This window comes from Equus quagga, chromosome 6, assembly GCF_021613505.1.
Source record: "Equus quagga isolate Etosha38 chromosome 6, UCLA_HA_Equagga_1.0, whole genome shotgun sequence".
In the NCBI taxonomy this organism is placed as follows: domain Eukaryota; kingdom Metazoa; phylum Chordata; class Mammalia; order Perissodactyla; family Equidae; genus Equus; species Equus quagga.
In genome coordinates this window covers 119,403,618-119,426,105 of record NC_060272.1, presented here as the reverse complement: position 1 = coordinate 119,426,105, position 22,488 = coordinate 119,403,618, and the positions used below count along the sequence as shown (strand labels likewise).

Below are 22,488 nucleotides of genomic sequence, written 5' to 3'. Positions count from 1 at the left end.
CTACAATGCTTGACAAGCTCTCTGAGGCAAAAACACAGATAGCTGAGTGTTCATTACTGGAGATGACACTCTCTTACATTTCCACAAGTAACTTTGGTAACTGCCCTAAATTTTCCCGTGTGAAACAAACACATAATGGGGGAGGGGGATACTATTTAAAAACTGGGTCATTCCTTATTTGTTCTGATGGGGCATGGTCTTTGGGAGGGAAAAGGTCTATGAAGCAGAAAAAGGGAAGAAACAAGGACATGACAGCATCCTCAATGCAGCAAAGTTACAGCTCTTTACAGGAGTCAGCACTAGGTGCTCATTAGTTGGTTTCATTTGTGTTCAGTCACTCGGAGTTGAATGGAACCTGCCTTCCTAAAAGTCATCCCCAACAAAGAAGCCCTGAGGATCGGCCACTCTTAGGCAGAGGAGGAAATGCGCTCAATTCACCTGCGACACCTGCCCGGGCCCCCGGTTCTCCCCGCACCCTCTCCCGATCCTTTTCGACACCCTGGGCCCTAGCTCTCCGCCCGCTCTGCCCCAAAACCCCCTCAGGAACCCCCGATTCCCACGCCGCCCCCAACCCGCCCCCACCCCACCCCCAGCCCGCGGTCCCTGGGGCCCAGAGCCCCAGCGCTTCCACGCAAGTGGCTCTCGGGAGCCCGGGCGGCGGCGCGGGGAGGCCCTTCCCGGCGCAGCCTCGCCCCCAACACACCCCGCAGGCTCGGGGGACTCCCCGCCCCCGGAAACTGCGGGGAAACTAGGCCAGGAATGCCAACCCGGCCACTCTCCGCCTCCTCGGCGACCCCCCGTAGGCCGGCCATTGGAATCAGCCCGCCGAGCTGCTACCTGCCCGGCGCCCTCCCTGCCCGGGGGCGCGGGCCCGGCGGACGCGCGGCGCAGGGTTCCTCCGCGAAAGGCCCTCCGCCCAGACTCACCTGCCGCGCGCTCCTCCTTCAGCGCCCCCAGGACACAGCCCCTTGCTGGGGCATGAAAGCGCCGGCTTCGCGGCCTGGGCGCCCTCGGCAGGGCAGGGCGGGGGACTCGCTCCGGCGGCCGCCGCCGCCACGGCCGGCTCTGCGCCTGCGCCGCCTCAAGGGCTCGGACTCGAGGGGCGCCGCAGGCAGTGAGGGGTAACGGCCGGGGCGCGAGCTCGCGCCGGCGCCCGGCTCACGCGAGGCCCGCCGTGCGGATGGCGGCTCGCCTAGGAGCTCTCCGCGGCACGGCCGCCCGGACAGCGGACGGCCATGTTTCTGTTCCCTTTTTCTTTTTTTTCCTCCCTCCTTCCGCCCCTTTCCACAGAGGAGCACTTTCCTTCCCACCTCCCTCTCCCTTTCCTACTGCGGGGGCGGGTGGAAAAGGGCGTGGGGGCGGGGCGGGGAAGGGAGGACGCGGGGGGCGGGGCAGCGCTCGGGCCCCGCCCCCCGGAGGGCCGCAGCCGCGCGGCCCGCGCTCCCCTCCTCCGCCTCTCGCCGCGACCCCTGCGGGGCGCGGGGTCCCGGCCCTGCCCGCCTGCGAGCCCCGAGCAGACGCCGAGCTGGGGAGGAGGGGCCCAGGGCGCTGCTTCGCACCCCTCCCTGTGGGGCTCGGACTCGAGGGTGGTGCGGCTTTATTGCCGTGGCCTCGGGCAGGTGGCCGCTGCTCCTCTCGGGTTTTTCAAAGACGGGGAAAGTGACGCCGAGTCGCTCCAAGTCACTGAGGAGAGTGCCGAGAGGGATACAGGTCTCTCTGGACGAGAAGTTTCCTTCTTAGGGTGGGAGTTGGAATTCCCACGCATCACCGGGGGTCTCCGGAGAGAAACCTGCTGCCTGGCGCTTCCCGAAGTCCCTTCCAGGCTGCAGCGCCCCGGGTCGCTCCCTCGGCCGAGATGTCGGGATGGGAACTCCCAAGGTGGAAATCGCTTGTTTCCACGATCAGTCCTCTCCTGCCTCCTAAGTAAGTGCAGCCTCATTATCAACAGCGGACGCGTGCAAAGTCGTTTCGCCTTAATGCAAATTTTGCGAGGTATTTTTGACAACGTTTTGAAGTTATTGTAGTGAGAAAGAGTAACTACTTATTCAGGAAGAAGCAAATGGTTTGAAACAAATGAGAACTTTTTCACCTCCTAGCCAAAAAGAAATTGGCGAGTGACTTCATAGATTCCGTGGCAGGTGAAAATTAGGATTGGTAGGGATTGTGCACAACTGATAAGTAGTCACAGAGATAATGATCATTTTCCTGAGAATTACTCCCTCCTTACTTAATCTGTATTTTTGCCAGAAAGTACGAGATTAGACCTTGGGCATGAAGGCCCTGTTGTCAGTTTACTTCTGAAGTTTATTGTATATATGGATAATTTGAATTTTGTAGCCGATAGCAGAAACTGTTTTCCTAGCCACATTAGGAGTCACAATTGGTTCAGTAGAAATGCACAGCAGTTGAGTCCGGTTAGCAATGGTTTGGAGTCAGTTTGAGCCCCGTGGAAACCAATCTTTGACGATCTGGATAGAGGTTTAAAAAGGAACTAATACTTAAAAATTTAGCTTGTACACTTCTTCCTTTTTCAAGGGCAAAATTAGTGAATAGTTTAAAAACATTGAATATAGGCAAGATTTCTTAATGGACACATTTCATTAGCACTCACAGATTGAAAGCTTTTTCCTCTTTCCCCAGTTTTTTGCACCCACAGGAATGAAAAATGGAAGCCGGAGTATCTCTTCCATTTCCTTGACAGGGTTTTCTCAATTTGCAGTGTAAGATTTAAGAACTTCTTTAATTTTTTTTCACTATTTTAATTGTCCTATAGATTTTCATTGCCATTTTCCACCCAAAATTTCATAGAATGAATTTGAATGTTTTGGGCCTAATTTTTTGTCTAAGGTAGCTGTTCTTAGGTCTGAAAGTCTTTGGTTCAGCAGCCTTCTCACCTGCACTCTTAAGTGCCCAGGAATCAAATAAGTTCATTTTAATTTTCAAACATAAATATTTGACTGTCTAAAAAAGTGGGAGGGGGAGCTGGGATGTCCAATAGCAATATAATTGTTAGAATTGTTAGACTATCACAGTTTGGGTTGAGCCTGGATAGATACAAGAATGCTTAGAAGAATCAGCCCATTGAAGAGGGGAATAAGGACGTCTGACTGAGCACGGTCACTCTGCAGATTTCTGTGGATCAGCAATGCAAAGGAGTTGAATGGAAATGTTAAAAATTTTCTTAAAATAAGCAAGATATTTTGGGCAGCCATTTTCAGTGCTGTAGCTGCCATGTTATTTTTGTCTTCCTGTTCTCTTCAAAGACTTCTAAACATTGCTTTTCACAAGAATATTCAAAGACCTTTATACATCTATACTTTTTTATCTGTTTTATTCAACTCTGTGTTTAACAGAAGCATTATAAATCTAGTAGTTTAATCTGGTTATTGTAATTAATTATTTTTGTAATTTATTAATATCTGAATTCTACACTAGACTGTAAGCTCTGTGAGAGCAGGGTTCACATGTGTCACGGCTGTGTATTCACATGTCATAGTCTCTTCTGGATCCCCACTCCCTCACAGAGTAACCAATATATGATGAATGGCTGAAATTAATCTGTCTATGGTTTCCTCACTTTCTTCTACTCTGTCCTTGGCAAGTTACTTAATTTTCCTGGTCTCTCAAGTGGGTAGAATGATATAAGAAGTGAAATCATTTATTAATTTACAGTTAAGCTATAACTATCAGTTCAGTAATCAATACTTGGCGTGTGTGATGAGCAACCTCTCTTTGTAGCTTACAGTGATCCCTGCCTCCCGGTTTATGCCTTTGTGCAGTCCCCCTCCATTGAGTGTGGGGCAGACTTATTGACTGGCTTCTAACACACACAATACATCAGAAGTGATGAGACGTTTCTAACAAGGTGAGGTTATAAAAAACGCTGTGGCTTCAGTCTTGGATTCTCTCTGTCTTGTCCTCTTGGCTTGCTCACCCCGAGGGAAGCCAGCTACAATGTCATCAGGTAGCCCTGTGAGTGAGTTCAGAAGTGGATTCTCACCAAGTCAAGCCTTGAGCTGACCGCAGCCACAGCCAACACCTAGATTGCAGCCTCCTGACAGGGCTGAGCCAGAATCACCCAGCTAAGCTGCTCCTGGGGTCTTTATTCACAGAAACTATGAGATAATACATCTTTCTTGTTTCCAGCCACAAAATTTGGGGGTAATTTGTTACACAGCAATAGATAACTAATACAGCACAGTAATACCTGGAAGATAGCAAGTGGTCATTAATGGTAGCTCTTCCTTTACTGAGTATAATTGGGTTCAGCATATAATACTTAGTATCCTATACTGCTGAGTTTACTGATAGTGTTTACAATTGCAGTAAGGGAAGGTCTCCAGGAAAAGTGGGAAGACTGACTATCTGATCTGTTATTTGTAGACTATCTTTGCTCCAAGAGAAGTCATTAAAATATATTTCCTATGATGTCTAGGATTTGCTTCAAAGTAATAGAGTGCCAGCAGGAGGGTGAGTAAGTAGCAGGGAAGGAAAATAGAATTGAACAGTTGTTGAAGTGGACTGTCTGGTACTTGAGGACTCCTCATATTGGTCTCTACGTTAGGTGTCTTTTTGAAATTTTCCGTGATAAGAAAGTTGTTTTGTCTTAAGTGTTTCGTGGAATTATAAGTTTAGAGCTGAGGAGAATCTTTAGAGACCATCTATTCTAATTAACTCATTTGCTAGATGGGGACATTAAATCCCAGCAAAGTTTATTGGTTTACCTAGAATCTCCCAGTCTCAGTTTTGGTGATTTCATAATTGAGTATTGAGGAGAAACTACTAAATTCATAGCTCTTTATTTTCCCAAACAGAATAGCTTGCTCCAGATTTCCTAGATAGCTTCCACTGCGTGAAAATCTGAGTGTGATCCGCACTTCCCGATGTATAACCCACATGTTGTAGACTGGCAAGTTATTTGGTCCCAGCCCCTCACTCATCAATTTTCTAAAACATAGGGTTTGAAGGCCTGGTGATTCACAGCAGCAAGCTGCTCTTAGTTATTCTTTCAGAAAGAGTTTTAAGTAAGAATGACGTCAACAAACACTAGATCTGCTTTAGCCACATGATATCTAAATGACCCAGTGTGGTTTCCTCTCCACAGGGAGCATGAGCATATTTTTCTCTTTGTGCTGCGCTCCAGTATCTTATCTGGCTGGGCACTGTGTCTCAGCATTGTTGGAATGGTCACATCTAGAGTCTTTTGGAGTTACTCAGCACATTCTTTCCAGCTTTCTTTTCCAGGCCTACCAGCCAAACATGGCTGAACAAGGAGTGGGAAGGACTGGCACAAGGCTCTGGGTCTCAAGTCAGAGGAGAATAGGTGATGCTGAGAACAATGTCCCAGCATATCATAAAGAAGAGTGGGATTAGCAGAGGGAGAAAAACAGAGAAAGAGAGAATGAGTAGAGAGGTTGAGCAGGAAGATAGTCTATGTGAATATCTGAGACACAAGACCTGCTGCCCATGGCTGACTTTGATGGGCTTCCTACAGTGTTTTAAGTGGCGGGCATAGTCCTCCACCCTCAGTCTTTCCCCACTCTTGGGGCTCAGCATCTGTGCTAACATGAACACCGCTTTAGCACCTAACAGCTCCAGATATGGCCAGTCTCCCTAACTGGCACTTGTCGATATCCATCCATCCAGATATGTTCCTACTTTCCCACCTTACAGGACTGTTGCTTATCCTGATGAGAGCTCAGCTCTTACCTGCCTCCTCCAAACCCCTTTCTCTGAGCCTCGGTTCTGGTATTCCTCACCTCATAGCAAATTGTCCTGAACACAGATCAAGAATTACATGTATTCTGTATTTCAAAGATTCATTTTTAAAAGTATTTTATTATAGAAAACAATAAAACATAAGCATTGACAGAAATAGTAGTATAACGAACTCTTCTGTCTCCATCACCCAGCTCCAACTCATAGTTTCATCTTGTTTATCTATCCCCTCACCAACTCCCCACTCCTCCGTAAGTGTTTTGAAGCAAATACTCAACATTTCAGTTAATCTGTGAATATTTCAGCATGTATCTCTGAAAGATAAGGACTTTAAAAAAAAGATCACAGGGCCATTAAAAATTATTTTAATTAATGTTTTATTAAAAATTTTTTTAATGACAAAGAACCTAGAAATATTGATACTGTGTCCTTTCTCACCCCTTCTCACTCCTCATGGATCTGTCTATTCCCTTGGATACACACCTGCCTGAAGGGTTGGAGTTTGCCATACGCGTGTTTGGTTGCTGAATTGGAGTGTTGCTGTCTTAGTCCTAACTTTTTTCCAGCTTTCTCCATGCTTCAGAGAATATACAGTAAGGACTCTTTCCTTTGAAGTTTTCCCCCCTAAAGATGTTTCATTATTCAGATAAAAGACTCCATAATATGTAAGAATCAGAAACTGCCTAAAAATCTCAAAAGTAATATTCAATTTCCAGCTTATATTTAATCTGAGTTCACTAGGCTAAGTAATGTTTTACATGTCCTGACAAAAAGAGAATTGAGATCTGGTGCTGATAACCCTTTAACACTTTTTCAAATTTTCCCGTAGTTTTATTCTTCTTTTCACACAGAAACGGAGAAAATGAACTAAGGTGAATACTAGAAGGTGTCTCTAAAAAGGATCAATAGAAAACAGAATGATTTCAAGCCCTTTTTGTTGTTCCAGGTTCAAGCTCATCTTTCATTAAGTGATCTCATTCGTCTCAGTGATGTTAATACTATCCATGTGTTGTTCACTCTCAAATTTACTTCTCCAGCCCAATTTCCCTGAGCTATAGATTTAACCATCAAACTATCTCCAGTGTCTAAATGGCATCTCACACTGTACATTTTCAAAACACAACTCTTAATTCCCTCACTGCATTGCACCGCCCCTCAAAAACTATTCCTTTTTAAGCTACCTCGTTTCATTATGTGGTATCATCATTTCCTCTGTCTTGCCGAATGATGTCCTCCCCAACCCCCAGATCCGAATGTGGATCACCTGAACCGGGGGTTAGAGAGGACATCAGTTGGCAAGGTAGAGGAGAAATGGAGCAGGGGTCAACACTGGGAGAACTGTTCAGCACTTTCAGGGGCCAATGGGCCAATGCCTGCAGACCATTGATTGCCGTTCAGTGGTGCACAACATACAGTCAGGTGAAGTCAAGTGAAACAGTCACCGTAGCTGTCTGTCTGGTCATAGAGGGATGTGCTCCTTCCATTGACAGCAGCCTGCACATAGCTGTGGCTTTTTTTTTTTTTTTTGAGGAAGATTAGCCCTGAGCTAACATCTGCTGCCAATCTTCCTCTTTTTGCCAAGGAAGACTGGCCCCTGAGCTCACATCAGTGCCCACCTTCCTCTACTTTATATGTGGGACGCCTGCCACACCATGGCTTGTCAAGCGGTGCCATGTCCACACCCAGGATCTGAACCGGCGAACCCCAGGCCACCAAAACGGAACGTGTGCACTTAACCACCGTGCCACCAGGCCAACCCAGCTGTGGCTCTTGACTAAAAGGATGTAAGCCTGTGTTCTGAGGCTTGAACCCCTAACCACGTTGTCCATGTAAACAGTTGCCCCTTTTTAGTTTTCCAGGATATAGGCCAGGGTGACTTTGACACCCAGAGGGGCAGTGGTGGTACAGAAGGGAAAGCCTTAACACCAACAGTTGGGGAGGACTGGGCAGAGGTGAAACCATGACCTTACAGAGGAAATGTGTGTTAGATAAGCTGTATTCAGCCATAAGATATAATGATGTTGGCCATGAGTTCAATGCTGATGAATCAATCGTAGATATTAAATAAGCCTTCTTTAAACAGAAACACACATAAAACAAGGTTATGTATTGATCACTTGATGCAAATGTTGTGAACGGACGCTCTCAGGAACCTGTTTATTTCCGCCAGAAGCAGTGGTTTAGTGTTTGCTAATTCTGTGTTCCCTGCCTACCCTATTTAAAACAGCACTCTCATCACATCATCATGCCCTGTTTTAAATTTTCTCCATACTCTGGTTGCTGATGTTTATCATCTATTTATTTATACGTTTACTATCTCCCCTACCGGCATGTAAGCTCCATAAGGGCAGGAACTTTATTTTGTTAACTACTGTGTTCCTAGTACCTAGAACAGTAGTAGTACTCTGTAAATATTTGTTGGCGAGTGAATCAAATAGTTAGGCATCTGTTCTCTCCAGTTTTCATCTTCCCTGTTTCTGGTCATTGTTCTATCCCTGGGATTACTGAAGCCCTGGCATAGGTAAACCCCAGCTGGACCCACCTCTCCAATCCCACAGATAAGCCTGAGCATGTCTGAAATCTCTGGGACTTTTCTTTTTGAATAAGTTTCAGATGTACAGCTTTATAATTTGACATCTGCATACTCTACAAAGTGCTCACCACCACCAATCTGGTTACCGTCCCTCACCGTACTGTTGCCCCCCTTCACCCATTTTGCCCAATCCCCAAGCCCCTTCCCCTCTAGTATCCACTAATCTATTCTCTGTATCTATTAATTTGTTTTTGTTATTTTGTCTGTTCGTTTTTTTAGATTCCACATATGAGTGAAATCGTATGGTATTTGGCTTTTTCCATCCAACTTATTTCACTTAGCCTAAAGCCATCAAGGTCCATCCATATTGCAAATCATGCAAATGGTGAGATTTTATTCTTTTTTATGGCTGAGTCATATTCCATATTTCTTCCCTGTGCAATCTATGTAAAAAAGTTCTTAGGGGCTGGCCTGGTGGCGTGGCGATTAAGTGCGCACATTCTGCTTCGGCAGCCCAGGGTTCGCCGGTTCGGATCCCGGGTGCGGACATGGCACCGCTTGGCAAGCTATGCTATGGCAGGCATCCCACATATAAAGTAGAGGAAGATGGGCATGGATGTTAGCTCAGGGCCAGTCTTCCTCAGCAAAAAGTGGAGGATTGGCGGCAGATGTTAGCTCAGGGCTAATCTTCCTCAAAAAAAAAAGTTCTTTGAGTTGGGTCCAGAGGATTAAGTATGGTTGTAAACAATTCTATGATAGCAATAGCCATTAACTGACTAATGCCTAAGAGAGAATAGCAAGTTAGAAAATTCTGTCTTAACTGACTTGAATGACATGTTAATTTTCAACTTAATGGTTTATTTACTGTTGCCTACTGGCTTCATTGAGAATTTTGGAGCATTTTTTTGAGCTTGTCAAAGTGACAATTGGATTTGTGTTTACTTTAGCCACCAAGGTTAATTACTATTTTAATACTCTTTTGATGTGCTAATAGCTCCTAATGAGGATTATTAATTAAGAAAGTGAAAGGAGAAGGCAGATTTCTGCAGAAAATTTAAGTCTATTCCCACTACTCCCCTAAACTCCAGATCCTCATTTCCTGGGACTTACTGTTCATTTCACCTAGATTTCCCTAATTAAACTCAGTCAAAATTGCATTCATTGGGAAAGAATAGAGCAGACAGTTAATTAAGGTTTTTGAATTCTAGTGTTTTTACTTACTCCCTGGGCAAGTTACTTAATGCCCCTGAGCCTCTATTTCGTCATGCGTAAAATATGCATCTTGCAGAGACATTTCAGATTAATTATTATCATTTGCAACAATCATTTATCAAGCACCTATTATAGGCTAGTCACTGTGCTAGGTGTTTATGTTTCATTGTCTGCTAGTCCAGCCCAGAAGGGGATTGTCGTTGTAGTTTCCCATGAGATAATGCATGTAAAGCCCCCATCACGGTGACTGGCCTGTACTTGGACAGGGGTTGGCATGCTGTAGCCCTTGGGCCAAACCCAGCCTGATGCCTGTTTGTGTAAATCAAGTTTTATTGGAACACAGCCATGCCCATTTGTTTACTATTGTCTGTGGCTGCTTTTGCACTGCAATGGCAGAATTGAAGAGTTGTGACAGAGACCAGTACAGCCTGCAAAGACAAAAATATTTGCTATTTGATCCTTTACAGAAAGTTTGCCAACTCTTGTGCTAAGAGACCAATAAAAGTTAGATTTCAGGAGGCCAGAAAAATAAAGCAGAAAAGCAGGGCTAGACAGTGGGTCACAAATGACTAGAGTCCCAAGGGAGCGAAGATTTTTGCCAAACCAAAAAAAAGGAAGAATAATGGAAATGGAGGTGAATAGAGACCCTCATTTGTGGCTTCCAGATACATTGCCTGCTGCAGAGGGAGCAGCCTCCAATACAGAGGGTGACAAGCAATGTGCTCATGGAAGAATTAGAATTCAGTTACGAGTCCTCAAGGGAGAGCCAAGTGCAAAGTGTTCAGTGAATGAGTTAAGGATGTAGAAGAAAAATCTGTTTATCATGGAAGATCTCAGGAGGCAGTGTGGAAAGATTTGTAAAGGAAGATTGAGAGCAGTGGTAGCTCCAGAATATCTGTAACAGAAGGGACTTCGGAGTGTCACAGGTTGAAAAACCGTCACGTATCTATACCAAAGAATGGGTGTGACTGGGGGAGATCAGGGGAGATGGGAAGCGGCTCCCTAATGCCCCTTTGGCACTTTCCACTAGTGGGAGATCAGGAATGGGAAAAGGAGGCAAAAGTGTGAGCAGCTCAAAGAGCCTTGACAGAAAGGACTTATCTTTTGAACAGTGACTGGAGACGATGACAGGAATGATAAACATGGTGGAATAAGCTGCCTTCACGACTTCGAGAGGATTCTTATTATAAACTTGCTTTAGGTTGGGTAGAAGCTCAGGTTCTAGTAGACTCAGTGGCCTGATGAAGTTGGTGGTCTGACCAGTAAACTGTAGGCCAGGAGCGAACAGGCTTTACAACATCAGTGCTTTAGCTGTAGGTATTCCGCAACGTTTATCAATCAAGTTGTTTTCATTCTTTAACCCACTGGAAGGATGGCAATCAGTATGCCAGACTGCAAGAGGTGATTTGAAATATTTCAGTGGTTAAACAGAAAGTGAAACCATATTGTCAGAAGTTCTTAATCTTGTTTTTTGATATGTTTTTGCTTTTTTTTTAAACATAGCATCACCTTTTAAAATATTTTCTTTTTCTTTTTCTTTTCTTTCTTTCTTTCTTTTTTTTTTTGAGGAAGATTGGCCCTGAGCTAACATCCGTGCCCATCTTCCTCCACTTTCTATGTGGGACGCCTACCACAGCATGGCTTGCCAAGCGGTGCCACGTCCGCACCTGGGATCCAAACCGGCAAACCCCGGGCCGCCGAAGCGAAACGTGTGCACTTAGCTGCTGCACCACTGGGCTGGCCCTTAAAATATTTTCTTAATTGTAGAAAAGTCATGGAAAAGGATCTTGATTTCTGAAAAGTTTAAAAAAACCAAGCAACCATCTCCAGTGTTATTTCAGAGCAGTTCTGACTCATTAACACATATTCTCCATTCATCTCTACTAGATTTTTTATCATTCAGTGTTCACCAGCTTTTTCACTGTATATTTTGCAAGTCATGGCATCTCCACAATTTTTAAACAGAGTGCTAACTTTAATATTCATAGAGTCAGTATCTTAGGGCACCTTTCCTGAAGATTCCCTCCAATTGTGGAGCAAAACTCAGAGTTATTTTTAAGTTTACCTATTTAGATTCAGTTCAATGATAGCTTATTTTCTTTTTCACTTTGATCCTAATCTCCTTGAGCTCTTTCATTTTTTTTTTTAAGGATTGGCACCTGAGCTAACAACTGTTGCCAATCTTCTTTTCTTTTCTTCTTCTTCTCTCCAAAGCCCGCCGGTACATAGTTGTATATTCTAGTTGTGAGTGCCTCTGGTTGTGCCATGTGGGACGCTGCCTCAGCATGGCCTGACGAGCGGTGCCATGTCTGCACCCTGGATGTGAACCTGCGAAACCCAGGGCTGCCGAAGGGGTGCGCGTGAACCTCACCACTTGGCCGCGGGGCCAGCCCCAGCTCTTTCATTTTTTAAACATATGAAAGTTATTTTAGAACTCGATTTGTAGACTAGTTTGCTCAGAAGGCACCTAAAATCAAAATACCATTAGTAATATTGTCCTGGTGTGCTAAAAATAAGTTTTTTGAGCTGAGGTGTTAGAAAAGGATTTTACTTTTAGAGAAAGGCCCACAATTATCTATATAATTCAGCCAGAAAACATGCCTAAATTACCATTCATGTTAATTAAGGGAAAGGCAAAAGACCAATAATTTTTCACTTTTCAATAAGTAGTTCTTGAATATCTACTACGTGTCTACACTTTTCTAGGCACTAGGGAAAGAGTAAGAACAAAGCAGTCAAAAAGTGTTGCCTTTGAGTAACTTATATTCTGGTGGGAAAGATAGACGATAGACAAGATAAATACAAAAAAATATATAATATGGTAAAAGGTGGTACATGTAAGAAAAAAAGGGCAAAGGGGGTTTTTGCAGATGAGGTGTTTACAATTCTCAACAGCGATTCCAGTCAGCTTTGAACACTCCTAATTTCTTCATAATGCTTTGGGGCTTATAAGACACTTAGCTAGAAGCTTGAAGAGGGTTCCAAGAGACAGGAATTGAGCTGGTGGTAGCTTGCCCAGTGATCTGATTACTTAACACCTTAAGTGTAGCCGGAGCATTATTTCATCCCCAGCCTTCCCTGCCTTCTCCACCTCTCCTACCACATCTCTCCTGCCAGTGGCTTTCTATTTACCCAATTAAAGTGAAACAAGGAAAAGTGTTAGAACTAGTTTTGCTTGTGTTTGGAGCCTGATGCAATTTTAAAGAATATAAATTCTGGGGCCAGCCCAGTGGCACAGCGGTTAACTGCGCATGTTCTGCTTTGGCAGCCCAGGGTTCACCAGTTCGGATCCCGGGTGCGGACATGGCACTGCTTGGCAAGCCATGCTGTGGCAGACGTCCCACGTATAAAGTAGAGGAAGATGGGCATGGATGTTAGCTCAGGGCCAGTCTTCCTCAGCAAAAAGAGGAAGATTGGCAGTAGTTAGCTCAGGGCTAATCTTCCTCAAAAAAAATATATATATAAATTCTGGGGGCTGGCCCCATGGCCAAGTGATTGGGTTCTCGGGCTCCGCTTTGGTGGCCCAGGATTTCACCAGTTTGAATCCTGGGCGTGGACTTGGCACCACCGCTCGTTGGGCTATGCTGGGGCGGCATCCCACATGCCCCAGCTGGAAGGACCCACAACTAAAAATACACAACTATGTGCTGTGGGGGTGGGGGGGGTGCTTTAGGGAGAAAAAGGAAAAATAAAATCTTAAAAAAATATATATATATATATATATAAATTCTAATGAGTCCTAGAAATGGAAACTATGTAAAAGTAAATTCCCATAGTTTTCACTATTGCAGATAAACTGGTGACTTAATCCACCTTAGAATTTCTTTCCATTTGAGATGTAGCCCAGTATCCTGGAAAGAAGGAGTCAGGAGCTTTGGGTTTTTGGTACCATATATATCACTGCCTACCTGTGCAATCCGAGGTCACCGACCTTTCTGGGCCTCAGGTCCTCATCTGAGAAACTAAAATGCTGTGATTCTTCTTTTTTTCTTTTTTTAAATTTTTTTATTGTGGTCTAAATAGTTTATAACATTGTGAAATTTCAGTTGTGCGTTAATATTTGTCAAACACCATATAAATGTGCGCCTGCACCCCTTGTGCCCTGCCCCCAGTAACCACTAAATTATTCTCTTTGTCCGTAGTTTGTTTGTATTCCACATATGAATGAAATCATATATGGTTTTCGTCTGTCTCTGTCTGGCTTATTTTGCTTCACATGATGCCCTCAAGGTCCACCCATGTGGTTGCAAATGGGACGATTATGTCTTTTTTATGGCTGAGTAGTATTCTATTGTATATATATACATCTTCTTTACCCAATTATCAATTGTTGGGCACTTGGGTTGCTTCCATGTCTCGGCTATTGTGAGCAATGCTGCAGTGAACATAGGAGTGCGTAAGTCTCCTTGCGTTGTTGAATTCAGGTTCTTTGGATAAATACCCAGTAGTGGGATAGCTGGGTCATATGGTAGTTCTGTTTTTAGTTTTTTGAGAAATCTCCATACTCTTTTCCAAAGTGGCTGCACCAGTTTGCATTCCCACCAGCAGTGGATGAGGGTTCTCTTTTCTCCACAACTTCTCCATTATTTATTATTTTTTGTCTTGGTGATTATAGCCATTCTAAAGGGTGTAAGATGTTATCTAAGGGTAGTTTTGATTTGCGTCTCCCTGGTGATTAGTGATGTTGAGCATCTTTTCATGTACCTATTGGCCATCTGTATATCTTCTTTGGAAAAATGTGTGTTTGTATCCTCTGCCCACTTTTTGATTAGGTGGTTTATTTTTTTGCAGTTCAGTTGTGTGAGCTCTTTATATATCTTGGAGATTAACTCCTTATTAGATATATGATTTGCAAATATTTTCTCCCTGTTGGTGGGTTGTTTCTTCATTTTGATCTTGGTTTCCTTTGCCTTCCAGAAGCTCTTTAGTCTGATGAAGTCCCTCTTGTTTATTTTTTCTTTTGTTTCCGTTGTCTGAGGGGTTATCATATTTGTAAAGATCCTTTTAAGCCTGATGTCAGAGTGTACCGCCTATGTTTTCTTCCAGAAGTTTTATGGTTTCTGGTCTTACCTTCAAGTCTTTGATCCATTTTGAGTCTATTTTTGTGTATGGAGAAAGATAATGATCTACTTTCCTTCTTTTGCGTGTGGCTGTCCAGCTTTCACAGCACCATTTACTGAAGAGATTTTCCTTTCTCCGTTGTATGTTCTTGGCTCCTTCGTCAAAGATTAGCTGTCCGTATATGTGTGGTTTTATTTCTGGGCTTTCAGTTCTGTCCCATTGATCTGTGCACCTGTTTTTCTACCAGTACCATGCTGTTTTGATTACTGTAGCTTTGTATTATGTTTTGAAGTCAGGGATTACAATGCCACCAGCTTTGTTCTTGTTTCTCAGGATTGCTTTAGCTATGCAGGATCTTTCATTGCCCCAGATGAATTTTAAGATTCTTTGTTCTGTTTCTGTGAAGAATGTCATTGGGATTCTGATTGGGATTGCATTGAATCTGTAGTTTGCTTTAGGTAGTATGGATATTTTAACTATGTTTGTTCTTCCAATCCGTGTACATGGAATATCTTTCCATTTCTTTATGTCATTATCGATTTCTTTCAGTAATGTCTTATAGTTTTTCTTGTATAGGTCTTTCACCTCCTTGGTTAAATTTATTCCTAGATATTTTATTCTTTTTGTTGCGATTGTAAATGGGGTGTGATTCTTCTTTTTAATTAGTTCAAGTCATTAATTTACGTAAACCTAGGTGAAATAACACTTCCTTTTTTTCCCCCCAGGAAGTAAATATATGTGGCTAAGATTATTAAATTGGGTTTTGTGTATGAATTAAATAAAATATGGAGGGGCCAGCCCGGTGGCGCAGTGGTTAAGTTCGCACATTCTGCTTCTCAGCGGCCCAGGGCTTGCCGGTTTGGAGCAGACATGGCACCGTTTGGCAAAAGCCATGCTGTGGCAGGCATCCCACGTATAAAGTAGAGGAAGATGGACATGGATGTTGGCTCAGGGCCAGTCTTCCTCAGCAAAAAGAGGAGGATTGGCAGTAGTTAACTCAGGGCTAATTTTCCTTAAAAAAATAATAAATAAAATATGGATCTTATGTCTGATTTACATGACTCTTTGATTTGGGGGAATGTTTTTCATTAAGAACATATATCAGATTCTTTGCATATATTTATATTTTATGTCAAAGTGGACTTTAAAATATACAAAAGATTGAAGTAATTTTTGTAAGTTAAATCAATTCTGATTAAAATTTGAATGGTTTTTGGGGCCGGCCCGGTGGCGCAGTGGTTAAGTGCACACATTCTGCTTCAGCGGACCAGGGTTCACCGGTTTGGATCTTGGGTGCAGACATGGCATCGCTTGGCAAGTCATGATGTGGCAGGTGTCCCACATATGAAGTAGAGGAAGATGGGCATGGATGTTAGCTCAGCACCAGTCTTCCTCAGCAAAAAGAGGAGGATTGGCAGCAGTTAGCTCAGGGCTAATCTTTCTCAAAAAAAAAAATATTGAATGGCTTTAAAAGCTAGACTATTTTCTATTAAGATCAGTATAGGGCAACTGTTTTTTGGAGCATGTTATTGGGTTGTTTTATACATGAATAAAAACTTGATCAATAATGATAATTATAATGGCTGCCAGGGGGCCGGCCCCGTGGCCAAGTGGTTAAGGTCACGCGATCCACTTTGGCGGCCAAGGGTTTCACTGGTTCGGATCCTGGGCACAGACCTGGCACCACTCATCAAGCCGTGCTGAGGCAGCGTCCCACATAGCAGAACTAGAAGGACCTACAACTAGAATATGCAACTATGTACTTACTGGGGGGCTTTGGGGAGAAGAAGAAAAGCAAAAGAAAATTGGCAACAGATCTTAGCTCTGGTGCCAATCTTAAAAAAAAAAAAAGCTGCCAGGAGATTTGATACGGCGTTCTGTATCTTAACTCATTTAAGACTTACAAGAACCCCATGAGGTAGGTATTGTTATTTCCTCCATTTGATAGATAAGGGATCTGAAATTCAGAGAGCTTAAATAACTTGCTCAAGTCCACAGAGACCTTGAGCCTAAATTTGATCCCAGGCCTATCTGACTCATTAACATATTGCTTTCCTAAGGAAGAACATTTTCATATGAAGCGGCTAGACGCTGGCAGAAGAAATTGCCAAGAGAAGATTAGGGGAGGATCTCGTGCATTTTGTGTGGAAGTAGGGATTTTGAGCAGATAACCTCCAGTGACCCCAAAGTTTATACACCTAGAGCTGCCACTCCTTACTTGAATGAAAAATATTATTAGTTGTAATTTATATAACAAATGAATACTTGTTAATCCTGACAAGTGTTGTTTGACATACGAGAGAACCCTCAGTATGTCCTTCTAATCACGCATCATTCATTATAAGCCTATTTAAATAGGACATGCAAACTACTATCAAAAAAACTAAAACTAGGGGCCAGCCTCTAGTGTAGTAGTTAAGTTTGTATGCTCCACTTCAGCAGCCCAGGGTTCGGAGGTTTGGATGCTGGGCATGGAGCTATACACCACTCATCAAGCCATGCTGTGGTGGCATCTCACATACAAAAAATAGAGGAACATTGGCACAGATGTTAGCTCAGGGCCAATCTTCCTCACCAAAAGAAAAAAGACAGTAGAACTCAACCATATTGTAGCATAGCTTTTGCCTTTACAATATTATCCAAAAGTGTTATACCTAGAGAACCTTTTTTTTTTTTTTTTGAGGAAGATTAGCCCTGAGCTAACTACTGCCAATCCTCCTCTTTTTGCTGAGGAAGACTGGCCCTGAGCTAACATCCATGCCTTTCTTCCTCTGCTTTATACATGGGATGCCTGCCACAGCATGGCTTTTGCCAAGCAGTGCCATGTCCGCACCCAGGATCTGAACAGACAAACCCTGGGCCGCCGAGAAGCAGAATGTGTGAACTTAACTGCTGCACCACCAGGCCAGCCCCCCCCAGAGCACCTTCAATAACCCTATTCTAATTTATTTTATTTGGATTTATGTATCACTCAGTGTTTGGGTATATAAAGATCCTTATCTTTTCTCTTACAGGTCATTATTAGACAATAGTTTGTTAGTTCCAGGTTATTGAATACAGACAAAAATTATGTGAAATATTCTATAATTAAAGATTTTTGCTAAGTTGGTTTCAGTTAGTGTAAGAAGTGTTGTTCCCCCAAGTAAATTTCAAGTAAAATGCTGAATAAATTTTATTTAATAATTACTCAGGATTCAAAATTATAATATGTTGGCCAGTATTATATTGATATTCCCTCAACTTGGACCTTTAAGGGTATGTTTTTAGACATTGGCTACGATATATAAAAGGAAATTGTTAATAAACGTATCTGCTTTCTTGATGTCGGTAGATCACGTTAGTGTAATTTAGCCATAGAAATGAAGCTGTTATAAAACACTTTAGTAAAATAAAGTAGCTCTATCATGAAACTGGGCCATAGTCTCCCTTTTCTGTAGACTTCCAAATTAGGTAAGTCACAGTGAGAGAGTATTTCCACACACGAGAGTTCTCACAAAAGTACTGCATGAAAGAAGAGCCGTGTCCTTAGGTCCAAGATGCAAGAACTCTCTAGGGAGGTAACTCAGGGCAGGGCTTGAAGGGCGGTGGTAGAGAAAACCTGTCTCTTGCCAGAGAGTAATTCGTGCTCAAATCATTATCACAAAGCCTTAGCTGTGGACACAGTTTTTGGCCCAGGGTTAGGCAAATTACCTAAATTGGCACAGTTGGATTAAAGGGAAGGGTTTAGGAGAGAAGGTTTGGGAGGAAACATGCCCTGGTGGCTGCTGGAAGCATCTTGCTCTATTAAGAGAAGCCAGTCTCGGAAGACAAAGCCAACTTCCATGGGGGAAGAGCAGAGAAAATCACAGGAATGGAGCCAGAGTGTGATCGAACTGAACCTAAAGCCCTACCCACCTCTGGACTTGCATTTGTGTGAGCCAGTAAAATGCCTTAATTTTAAAGTCATTTGAGTTAAGTTTCTGACACATGCAGCTAAAAGCATCTTAAAGGAATTCTTGACATATTAGTGATCTTTACCACTTTTACTTTATATATGTTGTGAATATTTCCCTTCAGACCTTAAATTTTGCCTTTTGTTTACCTATCAGACATTAAAATCTATTTAAAGTTAGAAAGATTAAAACAAGTGTGGTATCAGTGTGCAACTAGAAAGATCAGTGGAACAGAATATTTAACTCAGACACAGATTAAAGATTCAAAATAATTTACAATAAGATAAAGTTGGGGAAAGATGGATTTTTTATTAGTGTTGTTTTGTGTCTCATACCAAGCAAAATAAATTGTAGTTGATTTAAAGGTATAAATGTCAAAAAGTAAAGCCATAAGAATGCTAAAATAAAAAAATAAGAAAATAATTATGTATCTTGGCACAAGAAAGATCTTTCTAGGCTTGATGCCAAAGGTAAAACCCATGCAAGGAAAGATACAGTTCCACAAAAATTAAAATGTTTCATTTTTCTTGATTAGCGTTTTTCAATTGTGAAAGTAATATACATTCATCGTGAATTCATTGTGCATTGATGTAAAAACATCAAACAATACAGAGTTGTATAAAATAATTAGTGTCCCCTTATTTTGTTCAATCCTTCACTCCGTAGGTAACTTCTTTTAATAGTTTGTGTTATATATTTCCAGGGCTTTCTCAGCACATATGCTATACATATATAGTGTATGTATCTAAATTTATAACACTTTCAAAACAAAAATCATTCTTTTTTTTTTTCTTTTTTTGAGGAAGATTAGCCCTGAGCTAACATCTGCTGCCAATCCTCCTCTTTTTGCTGAGGAAGACTGACCCTGAGCCAACATCTGTGCCCATCTTCCTCTGTTTCACGTGGGACGCCTGCCACAGCATGGCTTGACAAGCGATGTGTAGGTCCACACCCAGGATCCGAACCGGCAAACCCTGGATCACTGAACTGGAATGTGTGAACTTAGCCACTGCGCCACCGGGCTGGCCCCAACAAAAATCATTCTAAGTGATATTTTGCATCCAGTCTTTCTCCCTCAACAGTGTATCATGGACATCTTTCCTTGTCGGCACATATAGAGCTATTTTACTCTTTCTAACATCTGCCTTGTATATTCTGTTACATAAATGAACAATAATGTATTCAATCAATCAGTTATTAATGGATATTTTGGATTTTTCAAGTTTGAGAGACTTTATTACAGAGAAAGCTATAATAAATATATGAAGGTTTATTATTATTATATGTATAAATAACTTTCAAATCAATGATAAACAGCACATTTACATGAGAAATGACATAAAAATGATATTTTCAGAGAAAAATGGACAAAAACATGAAGGACAATTCAGGTGAAATACAAATGGCAAATAAATATATGCAAATATATAGCAAATAGATATTTGCATTTACTAGTAATGGGAAAAAAAAAACAATGCGATACTGCCTTTCATCCAGTAGATCAGCAAAGAGAGGTAAAAGAAAAAAAGACTGAAAAAAAAGAGGAAATGTTGGCGTTGGGAAAAAGGGACTTTTATAAACTAAGATAGAAGTGTTAGTTCATATGTACTTTCGGCAGGGTAGTTTGACAGCATTTATTAAATGCCTTAAAACTGTGCACAGAGAAAAAAAAACTCTGCACAGCTTTTTATCCAAGGAGTCCATTTGCAGAAAATTTAACTAAACAAGAAGGCTACATCTTAGTTAATTTTTAGTTAAGGTCATTACAGGATTGTTTAAATCCTATAGTTTAAAATAGCAAATGTTCAAAAACTGAACTGTAGGACATGTATGAGATGACCTGTTCTGCATCTTATTAAGAATGATGTTGTTGGGGCCAGCCCCGTGGCCAATGGTTAAGTTCGCACACTCTGCTTCGGCGGCCCTGGGTTTCACCAGTTCGAATCCTGGGCACGGACATGGCATTGCTCATAAAGCCACGTTGAGGCGGCATCCTACATACCACGACTAGAAGGACACACAATTAAGATATACAACTATGTGCTTGGGGGATTTGGGGAGAAAAAGCAGAAAAAAAAGAAAAAAAAGAAGATTGGCAACAGTTGTTAGGTCAGGTGCCAATCTTAAAAAAAAATAGGTGATGTTGAAAATATATTTTTATATGGAAAAATGCAGGCTAAAAAATAATATGCACAGATAATTGCTTTTTAAATTACTGTGAATATCCATATGTGTATTCCATATCCATATCCATATTCCATACACATGTGTAGAAAAACACTGCCACTAAGATTGGTGAGGCATGGAGAATTTATTTTCTTCAATTTGCTTAACTGTATTTCCAATGAACACATATTACAATCATCTAATAAAAGATATAAAATGTTTAAATGAAGAGTATGCTTTGGTACAAGTTAAAAAGTAAGACAGTCCAGCAGAAGTAGACTGTGAAGGAAACAAAAGCAAGCAGAGACCAGCTGGGTTGCCACTGGTAAGGGAGGTTTGCTCTCTTTGTAAAAATAGCAAATGACTCCCTGTAGATTTGGAGTTTATCAGTATAAGGATGTGTCTTTGTGACTGTCATCTCTTTATTCTGAAGCCAAGTGGAAGGAGAACAAAGCAGTCAGAAGAAACTGATAAGGACTTTTAACTGATCTGGTGGGTGGGGGAACTAAGAAAACTAAACCTCAATTAACTCTTGAAGTAGTTTTCTGTAGCAAGAGAATAGTCTGGACTCGATTAAACTGGAGAAAAACCAAACCTCACCGAGCTCTTGTTACCAGAGGAATGTTGAGACTAGATTGGCCTGGAGTAAGGAGACCGTCTTGGCAGGAGACTTTTATAAGACTTATACTCAGGGCCAGTTAGAAAGAAGAAGCCTTCCTGCTCAATCTGGGCATAAAACCAAAATCTGCTATATTTTAAAATGTGCTAAAAGGATTATATTTAGCCTGTGTGTGTGTTTTCAATAAAATCTTCCCTGATAGCAGTATCATCTAAACATGGTGTTTAGCAAAGCCCTATATGTGTTTCCATATTAGAGAGAAGAGGAACTTAAAAATGTGTTAATCTACCTCTTAGTTAACTTCCTGCTCCTGAAGTCCAGTTGTTGGGATGATGTGGCCCTAGTTAAGATAACACCAAACATATTTATAGCTACGAAACCCAAAGGAACAAACAATGACCAGAATGCTGAATTTGAAACCTAAACCTATAGTGGTAACATCAAACCCAGCAAATTAATGGGTGGTGATCAATGGGCAAGTGGCTTTTGCAAGTGCGGCTGTTATTTTTAGATTTTTGGCAATGGCTTGTTATAGCTTGTAAGAAGTAATTCTCTGATACGTCTACAAGTGATGACCTCTTTCAAGTGAGTCACACACTCTTTTCAACCCATGGACGTCACAACTGAAAATTAATTCTCAGTACCTCCTCCTCAATATAACAATTTAAACAAAGGTAAGATGTACTAATTTATTTACTTAACATTGGCAAATATCTGTCCTGGCTGATTTAATCCGTAACATACTATATAGCCAGGTGTCAAGGTTGGCAGCCAGATATGAACCTTTGGCCTCATGAGGGATGAAGTGACCTCATATCCCTCCAAGCTTGCCAGATCTGCTCATGTAGGTGACTGCTCATGTCTTTAGCTCTCTGTAGAAAAATGTACAAAAGCTTACTATTTGGCACCAATCTTCCTGTACTTTCTTTGTATTCTGAGTCTTACTGTTGGTCTTTTCTGCCTTGACACTGTGATTTGTGAGCTTAGCTTTGGATTCTGATCGTAGTTGACTTGGTTCTTTATATTTTAGATCCTACCTTTGGCATGTTTTTTCACTTTTGTTCCATCCTGAGTTTGTATCTTAATTCAAATTTCTGAACTTGACATCCACTCACCCCCAGCTCCATCCACGCACCTCTTAAACTGAAATATTATTTTCTCGGTCCTAGAGACTAAAACCATGGGGGAAATATTAGTTCAGCTAGAAAAGTGTCTTTCTTAGTCTGTAGATATGATCTTTAGATATG

The 22,488-nt window shown here is 42.0% G+C and overlaps 2 protein-coding genes across 8 annotated transcripts in view; one reads left to right on the top strand and one right to left on the bottom strand.

Moving 5' to 3' along the window:
* Window positions 1-1,233, bottom strand: part of DENND4C (DENN domain containing 4C) — a 113,901-nt gene extending 112,668 nt beyond the window's left edge. For 2 of the 4 annotated variants that reach the window (XM_046664816.1, XM_046664818.1), the window contains exon 1: window positions 927-1,226. The gene's annotated coding sequence lies outside the window, so the exon portion shown is untranslated. Of the gene's footprint in view, window positions 1-926 lie in introns of all 4 variants that reach the window. The other 2 variants (XM_046664821.1, XM_046664819.1) reach the window with 2 other exon arrangements.
* Window positions 1,234-1,473: 240 nt separating this feature from the next.
* Window positions 1,474-22,488, top strand: part of PLIN2 (perilipin 2) — a 97,806-nt gene continuing 76,791 nt past the window's right edge. For all 4 annotated transcript variants that reach the window (XM_046663855.1, XM_046663856.1, XM_046663854.1 and 1 more), the window contains exon 1: window positions 1,474-1,923. The gene's annotated coding sequence lies outside the window, so the exon portion shown is untranslated. The remainder of the gene's footprint in view (window positions 1,924-22,488) is intronic.